The sequence below is a fragment of the Aquarana catesbeiana genome, linkage group LG01 (assembly GCF_042186555.1).
Source record: "Aquarana catesbeiana isolate 2022-GZ linkage group LG01, ASM4218655v1, whole genome shotgun sequence".
Taxonomy (NCBI): Eukaryota; Metazoa; Chordata; class Amphibia; order Anura; family Ranidae; genus Aquarana; species Aquarana catesbeiana.
This window is the reverse complement of record NC_133324.1, coordinates 780,804,339-780,819,970: the sequence shown is the minus strand read 5'-3', so window position 1 is coordinate 780,819,970 and position 15,632 is coordinate 780,804,339. Positions and strand designations below refer to the sequence as shown.

The window sequence follows — 15,632 nt, the reverse complement described above, 5'->3', positions numbered from 1 at the left end:
TCCTGCTGCTGCCATTGCGGGTAAGGGAACCTGGCAGTATAGCCTTACGGCTTCACGCCGGAAACCCTACTGCGCATGCGTGAGGCTCCGCTCCTCTCTCCTACTGGCCCAGTGGCAGCGGAAGGAGCAGGGAGCCGAGCAGTGACGTCATCGGCTGCGGCCATGGCTCCCGGAAGTGAGGACAGGATATCCCCCCCCCCCCCCGAAAGGTGTCAAACGTGGCACCGGAGGGGGGGAGGAGACAAATGAGCGTAAGTTCCACTTTTGGGTGGAACTCCTCTTTAAGACACAGATAGCAAGGGATTGCCAGATGTTATAATCCATTATCTCCACATTTGCCAGAACTCCTTTATTTTTTTATCTTTTTTCTGTTAGTTTTATATTTAAATGCAAATCAATGTAATATTTGGACATTTCTTCTGAATAACTGATGATAGCTGTGAAAGCCTGTGACTGGTACCTGATACAGTTTAATAATGTCACAGTTTGAGTACCTGAGGATTAGTCAATGAAACCTCCTAAACGTAAGATTTCTCTGGAGTCTAATTATGATAATTACTTTTCCATATGTACAAAACACACAGTACCAATAATATATCTTATACTAATGAGGGCACAAAAACATTTTCTAAGTGGTGTCTCCTGATATTTAATTCCTGCAGTAAATGTGTCTATGGAAAAATATTTTGCAGATAAAAGGAACAGTGGGGCCTTCAATCTACTCATGTTTACATTGCCATGGTGGAATAATTCCATCCACTGAAATAAAACAACTTTCAACTTTCGGTATGATAAGACCAGCTCAACATGGTTTGCTGAGCTTAATATTAGGTGGTGCCTTCTGCCACAATCCAATCTAGTACACTATGTTCTAAACCTGTGGGAAGGGACATTGCACTTTGCAATGGCAACGTAAGGAGAACTTTTCTGTTTTTTGACATGTCGAGTCACCACATTTCAGTTGTAAGAAAGAGTTCCATACTTTCTGTTAGACCTCATCCACACTGGCACTGCCAAACCTAAGTTTAGGCCTCTTGAGGGCCTAAAAGTTGTCTATACCTTGCACATAACTTTAGGGGCAGTGTCAATGAGGCCTTAGAGTGCATTCACACCTTAGCATTCTGGGAACAGCCGTGTTCCTGGAAACCTGCGAAAAACTCGCCAAAATCTGCGTTGCCCTTGCGGTGTTATTAATTCTTACTGCACCCCAAATGTGGGTAGTAGTCACGTGTTTTGTTGCATTTTTTTGTACGCACTTGGCTCAAAAGGTGCAGGAGCTACTTTGGCATATTTCTTGCACATAGGGCAGCCCATTTCCGCCTTAGGGCCCTTTCACACTGGGGCGGTTTGCAGGCGCTATTGCGTTAATAATAGCGCCTGCAAACCAACCCGAAAGTGCCGCTGCTTTCATCCCAGTGTGAAAGCCCCAAGGGCTTTCACACTGGAGCGGTGCGCTAGCAGGACGGGAAAAAAAGTCCTGCTAGCAGCATCTTCAGAGCGGTGAAGGAGCGGAGTGTATACCGCTCCTTCCCCGCTCCTGCCCATTGAAATCAATGGGACGGCGCAGCTATACCGCCGGCAAAGCGCCTCTGCAGAGGCACTTTGTGGTGGTTTTTAACCATTTCTCGGCCGCTAGCAGGGGGTAAAACCGCCCCGCTAGCGGCCGCATACCGACGGTAAAGCGCCGCTTCCAATAGCGGCGCTTTACCGCCGACAACGCCCCCGCCCCAGTGTGAAAGGGCCCTTATGCTGTCGCACGACAAACGTGCATAAAAACATGATGCACCGTGAAGGTGGGAATGCGACGAACCGAGAAAAATGAAGTTCAATAGCCAGTGCGGCTCTTCTACTTGATTCTGAACATGCGTAGACTTTTGTGCGTCGGACTTATATACACACGCTTGGAATTTCCGACAACAAGATCGCTGTTGGAAAATTTGAGAACCTGCTCTCAAACATTTGTTGACGGAAATTCCGACAATGGAGCATACACACGGTCGGACTTTCCGACAACAAGCTCACATCGAACACTTGTTGTCGGAAAATCCTATTGTGTGTACAGGGCATAAGAATTTACCAACGTAATTTCAGTGAAAACTAAAACTTGACATAATCACCAATCAGACTTCATCTATAATTTTTCTAATGCAGGTTAGCTGCTGTAAGCATCACCTTCACCTCCATGCTCCTTTATTTAAAGTGTATTTCTCTGCAAAAACCTTTCTTTTAGTTTAGGATTGAGTGGGGAAGGGTCAGACCCTCTGTCTGTTCATCCCTCTGTTTGTACTGGTGACCATTGTCACCAAGAAAGTGAGGGAAATCCAACATTTTGGAATTATCCCCAGAAGAAGAGGTGATAGGAAACCTTCCAATGGGGACACCTGTTCCATATAAAAAACTGTTTGGGCACTTTCAAACCTGGTGCGTTGAAACTGCACTGAGCACTCTTACCCAGTGCAGCTCAAAGCGAGAAAAGACAAAAAGCCTTATTCCTTTTGAGACCATTTCCCACCATCATACTGAGTTGGTGTGTGCTGAAAGAAGTACGGCATGCAGTACAATTTTCAGTGCAGTGTAGTAAGGTGCAATTCTACGTATCACACTGCGATGCAGCTAATGTCATTTAGTTATTTGTGACCTTTCAATAGAATTCTAACCAAAAAATAAAAAAGTAAACAGTATGATGCGGAACTGTGTCCCCAATGGGAAAGTTCACCTTCTCTATACGTCTTGGTGACCACTGACTGCAGTACAGAAAATTATCTAAAAATTCTAATTTTTTGCACTGTCCTAGGAACAGGAGGTGAGGGAAAAATCATCCAATGGGTAAGCCTGTTCTGGTGACAACTGTCTAAAAAGGGATATCCCCTAACTTCTAAGGGATCTTCTCTTGATTCCAGCTGTGCTTCTGGGACAAAAAGGGTAAGGGAAATCTCACATACAGGAAAAACGATGACCATTCCTCATTCTCATCCAAACTAAAATAAAAAGTATGGTCTTTACATACACTGAATTGAACAAAGAGCCCTATAAATGCACAGCCTCAGTCTACAGTATACATGGTAACTCAGCTGACACCACAAGGTTATCAATATACAGTACTCTGACAGCTAATCAATTTAATGCAGCGCGTTGGAGAAAGAGCTGCTATCAGCGGTTAATTAGAGCGGCTTAAGGAAACTCAGAACTTGCCTGATCTGCTTTTAAATGTAGGAAAAACTGACAGTAAGGATGTTAGAAAAAGACGTAGAAAAGTAGAAATAAAGAGAAAAACTTTTGGAATGTCAAATATGTGTGATGAAACCTCCTCGATTTCTAATGTAAGCATATAGCTGTTAAAGTGGAAAAGAATGGAAAAGGTGCTGCCTGACATGTAAAATTCTACAACCCCAATTCCAAAAAGGTTGGGATGCTTTGTAAAATCTACATAAACACAGAATACAATGAATTGCAAATCTCATAAACCCAGATTTTATTCACAAATGTTTAAAGTGGGTATAAAGGCTGAAGGTTTTTTTAGCTGCACGCATGAAGGTAAAAAACCTTCTGGGTGCGGCTCCCCCCACAACCACCCCTAATACTGAGCCCATTCTTGATCAGCATTGTGCACAAGAACCTCGGCTGTCCCGGGAGCCATTGGTCCCACTGCTGTCAATCAAAGCCAGTGAGCCAATGAGGAGAGAGTAGGGGGTGGGGACAAGCCACGGCTGTCTTATGGGCGCATAGAGCACTGCTTAATAGCGAACATGCACTAGTGCCCCCATAGCAAGTGCCTTGCTATAGGGGGCACTGGTCAAGGGGGAGGAGTCGGGGCAAAGGTGGGGAACACAAGAAGAAGAGGATCGGGGCTACTCTGTACAAAACCATTACACAAAGAAGGTAAGTATGACATGTTTGCTATTTAAAAAAAAAAAAAAGACAAACCCATTTAAACTGATAAAATGTATCATTTTAAGAAAAAAATAAGGTAATTCTAAAATTGATAGTAGCAACACGTTTCAAAAAAGTTGGGACTGGGAAACAAAAAATAGTACTAACAAGGAAGAATAGGAAGAACATTTGATACATTTTCTATTTTCTATTGTGAATAAAATCTGGGTTTATGAGATTTGCAAATCATTGCATTCTGTTTTCATATAGATTTTTCACAGTGTCCCAACTTTTTTGGAATCGGGGGTTGTAACACCCCCATTGATTTCAGAAAGGAACCTCCAACACAAAGTGATAATTCTGATGTAAGTGTATGCATGGAATGAGAGAAAAGACACCTATGCTATGGGCTAGCCATGTGTGTAAACATAGAGATGCATTTTAAGCATTATTGATCACAAGATTACAATGACTGGTTTGAGTTCATGCATCAACATTAACTGAGATGCCATGGGCTGATCATGTCAGAAGAGGCGTGAATCAGAGAAACCAATATCCATTAATCAGAAACTACACCATCCTATGCTTTACAGCCAATGGAAGCTGTCATCTTAGCCTTTGCTTGATCTGCACTTGCCATGGTGCCATACAAATGATCAGTTATGACAACCATATGACCAGTTTGGTTGAGACACAAGCAAATGTGACAGTTATCATTCAAGGCATGCATTGAATATAACTTTTTTGGGAAACCGTTAAATTGATGGGATTAGTTCTGCTTTAACTTGGAACTGAAGTTCCGCTGTAAGAAGCGCAGACAAGCACTTCACATGCACTGCCTCTGCAATAAAATTCTCCTACCTGCCTGCTCGCTGTTTTCTCTGGTGCTGTAAACTGAGCTGCGCATGCACAGCTTAGCCTACAGTGTCAGGCTGGTCTCTGGGTGCTGGGATAATTAGCATGGGGCCCAAAGACTGGAACTCAGAAGAAGATGCCAGCGCAGGGAGGGGCCATTGGACAGGTAAGTATTCAGTCTTTAGTTCGGCTTTAAAGATGAATTCAAGCTTTAGGCCTTGTTAACAAAGGCATGCTACAGCGTAAACCCGCGCGAGGGCTGTGTTTGCCCACACAGGGATGAAAAGGTGTTCCATGCATCCCTGTGCAGGCAGTCCCATTCATGGCAATTAGGACACAGAAGCTGCATGGATACAGCCACTGCTCTATGCGGGTGCAGGGCCCCAAACGCAGGGAGTGTACGTTCAGGGGCCTGTAGCTGCAATCACACAGCTGTCAAATTGGGAGCAGCTGCTACATCCCAATTGACATAAATGGGACTGCCTGCATGGGGGATGCATGGAACACACCTTTTCATCCCATGTGGGCAAACATAGCCCTTGCACGGGTGTGCACCATAGAACCACCTGTGTGAACAAGGCCTTAAAGGATAAGTTCAAATTTTAACAAAAAATAATAAATGCACATTTTTTTTTACAGGTTAAAAAATGTGCATTTATTATTTTTTTTTTTGGGAGCCTGTGAAAGCATTGCACCAGCAAAAAGCATATTGCTGATGCCATGCAGGTCTCCTGCAGATCTGTCAGTGTAACGGCCTGCTCGTACCTCGTACAAGGAAGCTGATACATTCTGACTGGAAGACTCAATGAACTACTACATTGCTCAAAGTGCCGTGGTAGTTAATTGATAACAGGTTGCTGGACCTTGTAGTTTTTCATTCACAGAGCACTTTGAACGAGTAATGCGACAGTTGTCGGGGGGAGAAGATTCCCTGTTAGCTGTCACAGCAGAGGGTGGTCAGTTCATAACATGTTACATGTTACACCCTGAATACGGATGTAACATGTTATAAAAGGTGAACTTATCCTTTAAAGTGACTCATATCCATATTCCAAGTATGGAAACCTAGTGGTAACCTCATGACCAGCTCCATCAGCTGTTTTTATAGCGCACAAAATTTTAAGTGCACAAAATATATACTAAATAAACTTTTTCAAAAGTCAGTAGCTAGCTATGCCTTCATTTGTTTCTGGCTGATGATGTACGTAGAGAACAGTGAAACATGATTTTAAAGGTGTACTCCAGGCATTAAAATTTTAATTTACCAATTACGTGAAGTACTCCCATTGCCATGGTCTTCAAACCATATCCCCTTTCTTGGAATCAAACTCACTGCTAACCCCTCTGACCTATACTCAGCAAACTACCCCCCCATGCTCGCTCACCTTACTGCACTCATGTCCACATGGTCCTCCATACCCCTTGCATGGCTGGGATGAATAATGGTGATAAAAACGATCGCTCTACCCAAAATACTCTACTTATTCTGTACCCTCCCCATTCAGGTTCCAGCTCATTTTCTCCGCATCCTACAATACCGAATCTCTGCCTCCGTCTGGAGAAAATCGAAACCTCATATCCCTAAAGCGACACTTTATCCTCCTAAATTGCAAGCTGGACTAGGGTTGCCCAACCTACGGGCATACTACTATGCTGCCCAGCTGGCCCAACTTCCTAAGTATCATGCCACCAAGGAAATCCCTCTGTGGGTGGCCCTAGAATCTATTGATTGTGACCCCTTATTAGTGGCTAACCTTCTGTGACTAGCCCCGTCACATCGCCGTACCATAACTAATTCTATAATGCTCCACTCTCTCCTCATATGGGACAGACTCAAAACGTGTTACGGTCTACAATCTAACCATAAACCCATGCTCTCCTTCCTCTGCAACCTGGCGTTCTATCCGGCATGGACCTCCCCATGCTTCTTCTCGGCATGGTCCACAGCAGGCTTAATCTGTGCCCACAAACTCATACCAGCTGGGAAAATAATTCCATTACCTTCTCTCTGCGAGACACATGGCATTACCCCATCGGAACGCTTTCTGTTGTATTCAGCTTAGACTTCCTGACCCCTCTAATCCCTCTTGTCTCCACTACCCCACAGTTTTCCCACTTCGAGCACACCTGCAAATCTGATCCTCATAGAAGAGGGCTTATCTCTGACTTATATAAATGGCTGTTGACACCAACAACTACTAACCTCCCATCCTACGTTGCTAAATGGGAGAGAGATCTCAAACATCACTTTAGACCCCGCTGACTGGTCCCACATATGGGAAGCCACTAAGTCGGCCTCACAAAATATTGTCGCCCTAGAAACCAACTATAAAATCCCCACTGAGTGGTACTTGGTCCCTGCCAGGATATCTAAATTTCTTCCACATTACCCCTCCCACTGCTTCCGTGGCTGCGACTCGCCGGGCACACGCTTAAATATATGGTGGGAATGCCCAGTGGTGCAAGTTTTCTGGTCTGACATCTTCCGCATCCTGTCTACATTGTATACACATTGATCCAGACTACACAATGGCTCTCCTAAACCTGAAACCACCATTACCCACTGAAAATTCAAACTATGCCTCCAGGTTACTACAGCAGCCAAGCAAACAATAGCGAGTGCCTGGAAAGCCCCCATTCTCTGTGTTCCAGTAGCCCAAAACAGAATTACACAAGCTATGATTCATGCTAAAATAGATGCAGTACTGCTGGATAGAATCCCTAAATATGAAAAACTCTGGAGTTTTTGGGTAGAACATTACTTACCCTGCAACTTTGATCTTACATATGCATAAGTGAGGAGCAATGACCACAACACCCCCTAGATGACCCGATCTCCCCCGGGGACTGCTAACCCCCCCCCTCCATCCTTTTTTCTACCGTCTCTTGACCCTTCACCTCTACTCCCCACCTCTGTACTTACAATCCTCACACATGTTTCTCTCTCTAATCTGGTGGTTTATCATAACCTTCATGTACCATACACTCAATCATCCACTGGACAGCCATCTACTATACAACATAAGACCACCCTAACACTCGGGGCAGGAGACAGCCAACACCTGCTCATCCTCCCCAGCCTACATATAGAATGATTGGTATCAATTAAGCTACACAGTTCTATTGGGCACACCCCCATATGTCCAGGGTGTTATAGACCCAACAAAGCATAACCACCCTTACTCTAAAAGCAATTGCTTTCCACAACACACAACCGTTAAGATTGATTTCACTTCAGAAGGATGATTGTACCAATGTTAATGCCACAAATCTCTCCGAGACAGGTTAACTGTACTTCATCTGTATTGTTCCTTATACATCACAAAAGTTTACTATGACATGTTTTCTGTATTCTGTCTTATCTCCAATAAAATACTTGAACAAGTAAAAAAATAAATACATTTTCATTTAAATATATTCCTCAATGTAGACGCCCATGTATGCAGGAGTCCATGTCCTCAATGCTGAGCCGCTTTTTGCTGTTAATGCATCCACCTCAGAGCTGCGTGCAAGCAGCCCATAGAAGTGGAGGCAGATGCAGCTGTTGCAAAACCTAACATGCAGGCAGGAGGGAGTGTTTGACATGCGACTGTGCCATGCATCTGCTGCATCCACTTATATGAAATGCTTTACTCTCCAAGGTGCATGCAGATGCAGCAAAAAGCAGCTCAGCATGAAGGACGGGACTCGGCATCTGCATCCTGACCGGGTGTCAAAACAGACAGATTTATCCTCATAACTTCCCTCAAGAGCGGAGGAAGTTAAGCACATTTTTGCCCTTAAAGAAGAACTCTGGGATTTTTTTTTTATTCCAAGCAATGGTAATGACCACTCTATATGGGTTAACTGCTCGTTTTGTCCAGGGGCGCACCGAACAGCTATACTTACCCAATGCTTCGATCTTCCAGAAAACAGCGCTCCCAACGTCCAGTAGTGGACTGTTCCTGCCGTCCTCACATCCAAAGCCGGTCTATGAGTGTGTGATGACGTCAGGAAGAGTCCATGCACAAGACTGCTAGAATGCAGGGGGGGCAGGAGCAACAGGGACCACTCTAGCGCTCGGATGATGAGGCGGGGGGGGCAGAATCAACAAGGACCACGCTTGCGCTCAGACTATTAGGTATATCTCTGCTCTCCTCAGCTGTAGACAAAAACTAGCAGTTAACCCATATAGTGTGGGCACAGCCCCACTGTATGGGGAAGAAAAACATTCCGGGGTTCTTCTTTAAGTTTAGTCACATTACCCTACTTGTATTCACCTTCCTCGTATTTATAATTTATAAAAATGTAGGCTGCTAGTGAGAATTGGATGGCTGTGGGAAGTCCAGGACAGTACACTATCTCCATTTGCAGTAACACTAAGTTCTGGTATTTGTATGCAGTCTAGAAATCAGGGGATCACAGCTTCATCATAGACTTCTCACACAACTATTTTGCTTCATGACAAACTTCCTGACAGAGGCACATAAACTGACCACAGTGTCAGGGCTCAGCAGCCATGATAAACTGTAGTTGGTTTACAGAGGGGAGGGCAGCATCAGTCAGGTATTGTAAATGATACAAGAAGCCAAATGACACAGCACAAGCACTGTGCTGTTATCATGCTTTAACCCTCCTGGCGGTATTCCCAAGTCTGGCTCGGGGTGAGATTTTAGTACCAGAAGCGGTAACCCCGAGCCAGACTCGGGATCGCATCGCTGGATCCTAGAAGATGTGACTTACCTTGTCCCCGGGATCCCGCGATGTTCTCCCGCTGTGTTCGACGCCCAGATCTTCGGCACGATGCACTGTGTGCTCTGGCTTCCGTTCCCTGCGAGCGTAGCGACGCAGGGGGTGGAACCGGCGGCAAATTCAAAATGTATAAAGCACAAACACACTGACACATTGTAATCCTATTGGATTACATTACTAAATAAAATAAAATAAAATAAAATTGACCTCAGATTGCCCCCCAGTGCTTTGTCCAGTGCCCCTCCCTACTGTACTTTGTGTCTGGAAACTGCAGAGCGACCATGGCATCAAAAAAGCGCGCTTCAACCTCAAAAGCGGCATATGACCTGCTGGAAAACAGCGACAGCGAGACAGAATCGCTTGCAGAAGTGAGTGATAGCGAATCATGGGGAAGTTCGTCATCAGGCACGGAAAGCGATTTCAGCGATGATCCTGCGACTGTGTCCAGCGATGTGCGGACTTGGTGCTCGATTGATTGCGGTACGGAGCACACAGCGCCCCCAAGGTTCCCGTTTACCGGAGCGCCTGGTATCAAAGTGGAGGTTGAAGATGACAGCCCCTTGGGATACCTCCAACTCTTTTTGACTGATGAAGTCATAGAAAGAATTGTTACGGAGACAAACCGATACCAGGAGCAACAAGCTGCTATACCTCAGAGGTTTTCAAGGAGCAGAAAATGGGAACCAGTGACCAAGGAGGACATCTGGAAGTTTCTGGGCCTAATTATTCTCCAGGGAGTGGTGGGGAAACCCCTGCAAAAATGGTACTGGACAACCAACAAAATATTAGCCACTCCTTTTTTGGCACCATCATGTCGGAATACAAATTTTCTCTCATAATGAAATATCTGCATTTTCAAAATAATGAAGAATTTGATGAGACTTCTCATCCAGCTCCAAAACTGAAAAAAATTTGGGACCTATATCAAATTATTCAGAAAAGTTTCCAGCAGACCTATGTACCAGACAGAGACGTCAGTATCGACGAAAGTCTTATGGCCTACAAAGGAAGACTTAGCTGGATACAGTACATGGCATCTAAGAGAGCGCGATTCGGCATAAAATCATTCATGCTCTGTGAAGCCAGCACTGGTTATATATGGAATTCGGTCCTTTACACCGGGAAAGGGACCAAATTCAACGACAGATTCAGTCAATATGGAATGGCAACCGCTTCTGTTCTCACTTTGATTGAGCCATTGCTGAATGAGGGGTACTGTGTAACCACAGATAATTTTTATACTTCTCCAGAACTCTATGAGTTCCTTCTACAACACAAGACAGATGCATACGGGACTGTTAGAGCTAACCGGCGTGACATGCCGCCAACCTTTGCCAATAAAAAGCTCAAGGCAGGAGAAATAGTTGCCTGGCAAAAAGGCAAAATGATGGCACTAAGATGGCGAGATAAAAAAGATGTGTGCCTAATGAGTACCATTCACAACACCTCTACTCTCATGGTACATACAAAAGGTGGAAAAGACGTAATGAAACCTCAACTTGTAATGGACTACAACAACATCATGGGAGGTGTTGACAGAGCTGACCAGGCCATGACTTTTTATCCTGCTATGAGAAAGCAACAAAAAAAATATTACATAAAAATCTTCAGGCATCTTCTTGAACAGTGCCTGTGGAACGCTTTCATTCTTCTAAAAAAAAAGAGTGACAGGCCTGTGATTCATGCAGACTTCGTTTGGAAAGTTGCCGAACTCATATTTCTGAAGCACCAAACACCAACCACTGTAAATAGATCTGGACGTCGGGCTGCTGGCGTTGTGAACCCGGAACGTCTGACAGGTCGAAACTTTATGGACCACATTCCACCAACGGAAAAGAAGGCAGCACCCACAAGGATGTGTGTGGTTTTCTGCTCTAAACGTGACGACACAGGAAGGAAAGTCAGAAAAGAAACCCGATTTTACTGTCCTGACTGTGATGTTGGACTTTGTGCTGTACCCTGTTTTAAAATTTTCCATACCCGAGACGTTTACTAAAGCAATATGACTACTAATATTGCACTCTTGTTTGGCCAAAAAAAATGTCATTGTTTTTGATTTATATTATTTACTAAAATTTATTGAATAAAAAGTATTATTACTATTATATTATTATTTATAGTTATTTATTATATTATAATTTATGATTTTGTGTTTCAAACTTTATCATACCCAGGATGTCTACTAGACTCTTGTTTGGACAGATTTCAATGAGTTATTCCTAAGAATTACAGGCCTACAATATAAAACGCCACATTTCCATGCAAAAATAATGGTATCGTTTTCAGCACCTAAAATCCGAAATAATCATACCGCCAGGGAGGTTAAAGGAACAGGATCAGTTTTTTATTATTATTTTTTTTTTTAGGGTAACAAACGCTTTAAGTAGTAATCATTAACTGCAATTATTGATTCTAAAAGTTTCTGCTGCTTCTGTGGGTTTTACATATGTGATAAGCTGACAATGCTACCTGCAGGCTGATAATCCAGAAGAAGTGTTGTCACCCTCCCAAGAGTCTGGGACTGGGACTAAAACATGCAAAGCATGCCTATATGGTCCTGTGTCAGTACATTAGTTCAGTGGCAGTCATGCCTTCCGGCCTGCCATAAGTGCTTTCCGGCAGCACTTCTGATAGGGGGGATCACAAGCAAGCAGGCAGGGACATCACCGGTTGTGATGAGCAGCTGCAGCTTCTGACCCCACCCACAGCGCTAGCCTGCAGACTGAATGGAGAGATTCAGCAGTCATATGACCAGTGGATGAATCAATCTATTAAAGTATTTACCCAAATTTTGTGAATGTTTTAGGGATCATTGACACCATGCCCATTGAGATCCGTTGATCTGCATAGTTCATCATAGGCTCAACACACATAGAAAACACCATACATGTGTGGTGCTGTGTAAAAACCTGGATTTTTATGCAGCATGGCTCACTGCATGGCGTGGTGATACTTTAATAAAGATTAAAAAAAAAAAAAAAAGTGAACAATGCGCTTTGTTGTGACAATTCTTCACACTGCCCCTACACAACGCACCAGTGCGCATGTGTTTTAGTCTGCTCTACATGCTCAGCCAACTGCAAGTCTACACAAAGTCTTAGGCCCCTTACACACCCGCGGACTGTTTGTTTCATCAGTCACATTTTTTTCAAAGAAAAAAATCAGATGAAGTTTACATCAGTTATTTATCCGTTTTTTCATCAGATTTTTTACATCTGGAAGCTGGTGTCCTTACCCACTTGAGTCCTGGAGACATTTTTTTCATGCAAAAATGGACCGTTCGTCTGTTTACATCCGTTTTTCATCCAATCCATTTTTTACCGGAAGAAAAATAGGGCTTTGATCCGTTCAAATAAAAACGGATGTTGACTGAAGCGGATGTAAACTGACGTAAATAGACGATCTCCATTTACATTCGTTTTTCCATGCACTGATGTCCGTTTCTCATCTGTCAACGGATGGATGAAAAACAGACAAACGATCCGCATTTGTGAAAGGGGCCTTAGGGTGAAGGTCCGCTTTAACTATCGATTGAAATCCACTTTCCCGCGTGTGTCAAATCCATGGGTTGTCAATTATAGATTTGATGGAAGAGTTCATTGGCTCCTGTCTAAATGGCCCCAACAAATGTACAATATACTGTAAATTGATATACTAATATAATTAATATTAATATACTGTGTAAATTGGCAGCGCTATATACTGGTAAGTACTTATAAAAAATAAATAAAATATATTGATTGGAAAAGAAATTGATAATTTAACCACTCCTGGACTACCAGCTGTTGTTATACGTCGGTATTTTGACATTGAATACCGTTGTTATGGCAGCAGATAGCTGCCATAATCCTGGTATTTTCTTAAATAGCGGGTGGTCCACTTTAAGATAAAAGTGGTCTCTGCGACAGATTCGCCACGAGATTACTTTTATCGGTGGTGGGAGAGGTGCTCACCCCCCCTCTCCCCATGTTTACGGTCGTCTCCGCCGCTTACAGGAACCATCAGTAGCAGCGGAGACGATTCAATCCTTTCCCCTCAGAGGCACTGTGTCACGTGAGGGAATGATGGCCTCCACTCGACTCAATGCCGGTGGATGACGGAAGCAATGTCTACCATCACTTCTGCCCAACAGCCTTAAAGGGACATTTTTTTTTATTGATAAAAAAAAAAAAAAATTAGACATTTTTTTTTTATTGCATTTAAGTGTAAATGTGAGATCTGAGGTCTTTTTGACCCCAGATCTCACATTAAAGAGGTCCTGTCGTGCTATTTTTCTATTACAAGGGATGTTTACATTCCTTGTAAAAGGAATAAAAGTAATCCAATTTTTTTTTTTAAAGGGACCATGTGAAAAAAAACCCTTCGCAGAAGTGAACGCATACGTTCAAACCACACAAGTGAGGAATCGCTGCGATCGTTAGAACGAGAGCAATAATTGTAGCCCTAGACCTTCTCTGTAACTCAAAACTGGTAACCTGTAGAAATTTTTAAACATCGCCTTTGGGGGATTTTTAAGGGACAAAGTTTGTCGCCATTCCACGAGCGGACGCAATTTTGAAGCGTGACATGTTGGGTATCAATTTACTCAGCATAACATTATCTTTCCCCAAAAAATTGCGTTTGTAAGACCGCTGCGCAAATACGCTGTGATGTAAAATATTACAACGACTGTTATTTTATTCTCTAGGGTGTCTGAAAAAGAAAATATATAATGTTTGGGGGTTCTAAGTAATTTTCTAGCAAAAAAAAAAAAAACTGATTTTAACTTGTAAACAGCAAGTTTGAAAAATAGGCCCGGTCCTTAAGCGGTTAAGAAAACAATATAGATTACAACGCACACATGCAGAAAAGACATTTACCTCCTGCAAGGATATTTAAAACACCTGAACATTTTCAAAAAATAAGTAAATGGGCTTAAGAACCATACAGCGATATAGTGTGACCAAATGCCATATATTTTGTAAATGTTCAGGTGTTTTAAATATCCTTGCAGGAGGTAAATGTCTTTTTTTGCATGAGTGCGTGGTAATATTTTCTTCTGTTTTATGGTGTTATGGCTGCACCATCTTCAATGCATCTTTTAGGGTGTGCCCCCTAAATATCTTGTTTGTCTAAGTGATTAACAAAGCGCCTATGAGCGCCTTTGTGTGGATCAGAATAGAAGTAAAGGAATGGAGTCCATCCAGAACCAAAACTGGGCAGAAAGTCCTACCTGCTCTCAGTAGGTAAGCTGCAGTTCCTAGTTTAGCCAGGAGTGGCGCTCTTGTGTGGACAGCAGGTAGGTGCTGAACCTAGGGAGAGAATAGAATGGTACTATGACTATCAGCAGTCTGTATGGAGATGATATGACACCCCGATAGGAGAACACTGGGGTCATGTAATAGCTCACACGTTCCAATGATAATAAATCAGACAAGTCGTATTGATCAGTATGATGCAGGGCACAGCAGATGAGTGCACACACACCCGGATGTGTATGGGATACACAGGAAGACAGATGGAGGGGGAGGGGCTGGGTGACAGGACAGGGGGCCGGGGTGACATGGTCCAGCGATCACACACTTACCTCTCCCCGATCGGGTCTCCTCTGTCACTGTACAGGACACACACACACTACATCCACCGATCTGATCTCACCAGGCCAGGGGAAGACACATCACCATCACACCCTGACACACTACAATCCCATTGGACGAGGGAGATGTCTGTCACACTGCCAGCATCCCTATTAACTCATCCCTTCCTGGGTGCAGACAGCTCAGTGCTGCCAATGGATGGAGCATTGATTATTACTCATCAGGATTTATAGAAGAGATCATTCATCCTAAGGGGTCCTGTACACAGAAAATGTATGTGCAGTAATGTATTTGTATGTGTTTTCATGCACTAGGGTCCATTCACACCAGGGGTGGCGAGATGGGGTTTATTCCAGCGCAGTCCCACCCCACCAATCCCACAACACAATGGGTCTGATTTACTAAAACTGGAGAGTGCAAAATCTGATACAACTGTGCATGGTAGCCAATCAGCTTCTTACTTCTGCTTGTTCAATTAAGATTTGACAATAAAATCTGGAAGCTGATTGGTTTCTATGCAGAGCTGCACCAGATTTTGCACTCTCCTGTTTTAGTAAAACAACCCCCATGTTGGTGGTGTGCACTGAAAAACACCCTCTG

General features: G+C 43.5%; 1 protein-coding gene across 9 annotated transcripts in view; it reads right to left on the bottom strand.

Annotated features, from left to right (window-relative positions):
• Nucleotides 1-15,170, bottom strand: part of WDR17 (WD repeat domain 17) — a 187,724-nt gene extending 172,554 nt beyond the window's left edge. For all 9 annotated transcript variants that reach the window (XR_012236779.1, XM_073606568.1, XM_073606651.1 and 6 more), the window contains exons 1-2: nt 15,023-15,170; nt 14,669-14,747 (exon numbers count right to left, since the gene is read on the bottom strand). The gene's annotated coding sequence lies outside the window, so the exon portion shown is untranslated. The remainder of the gene's footprint in view (nt 1-14,668; nt 14,748-15,022) is intronic.
• Nucleotides 15,171-15,632: the final 462 nt, after the last annotated feature.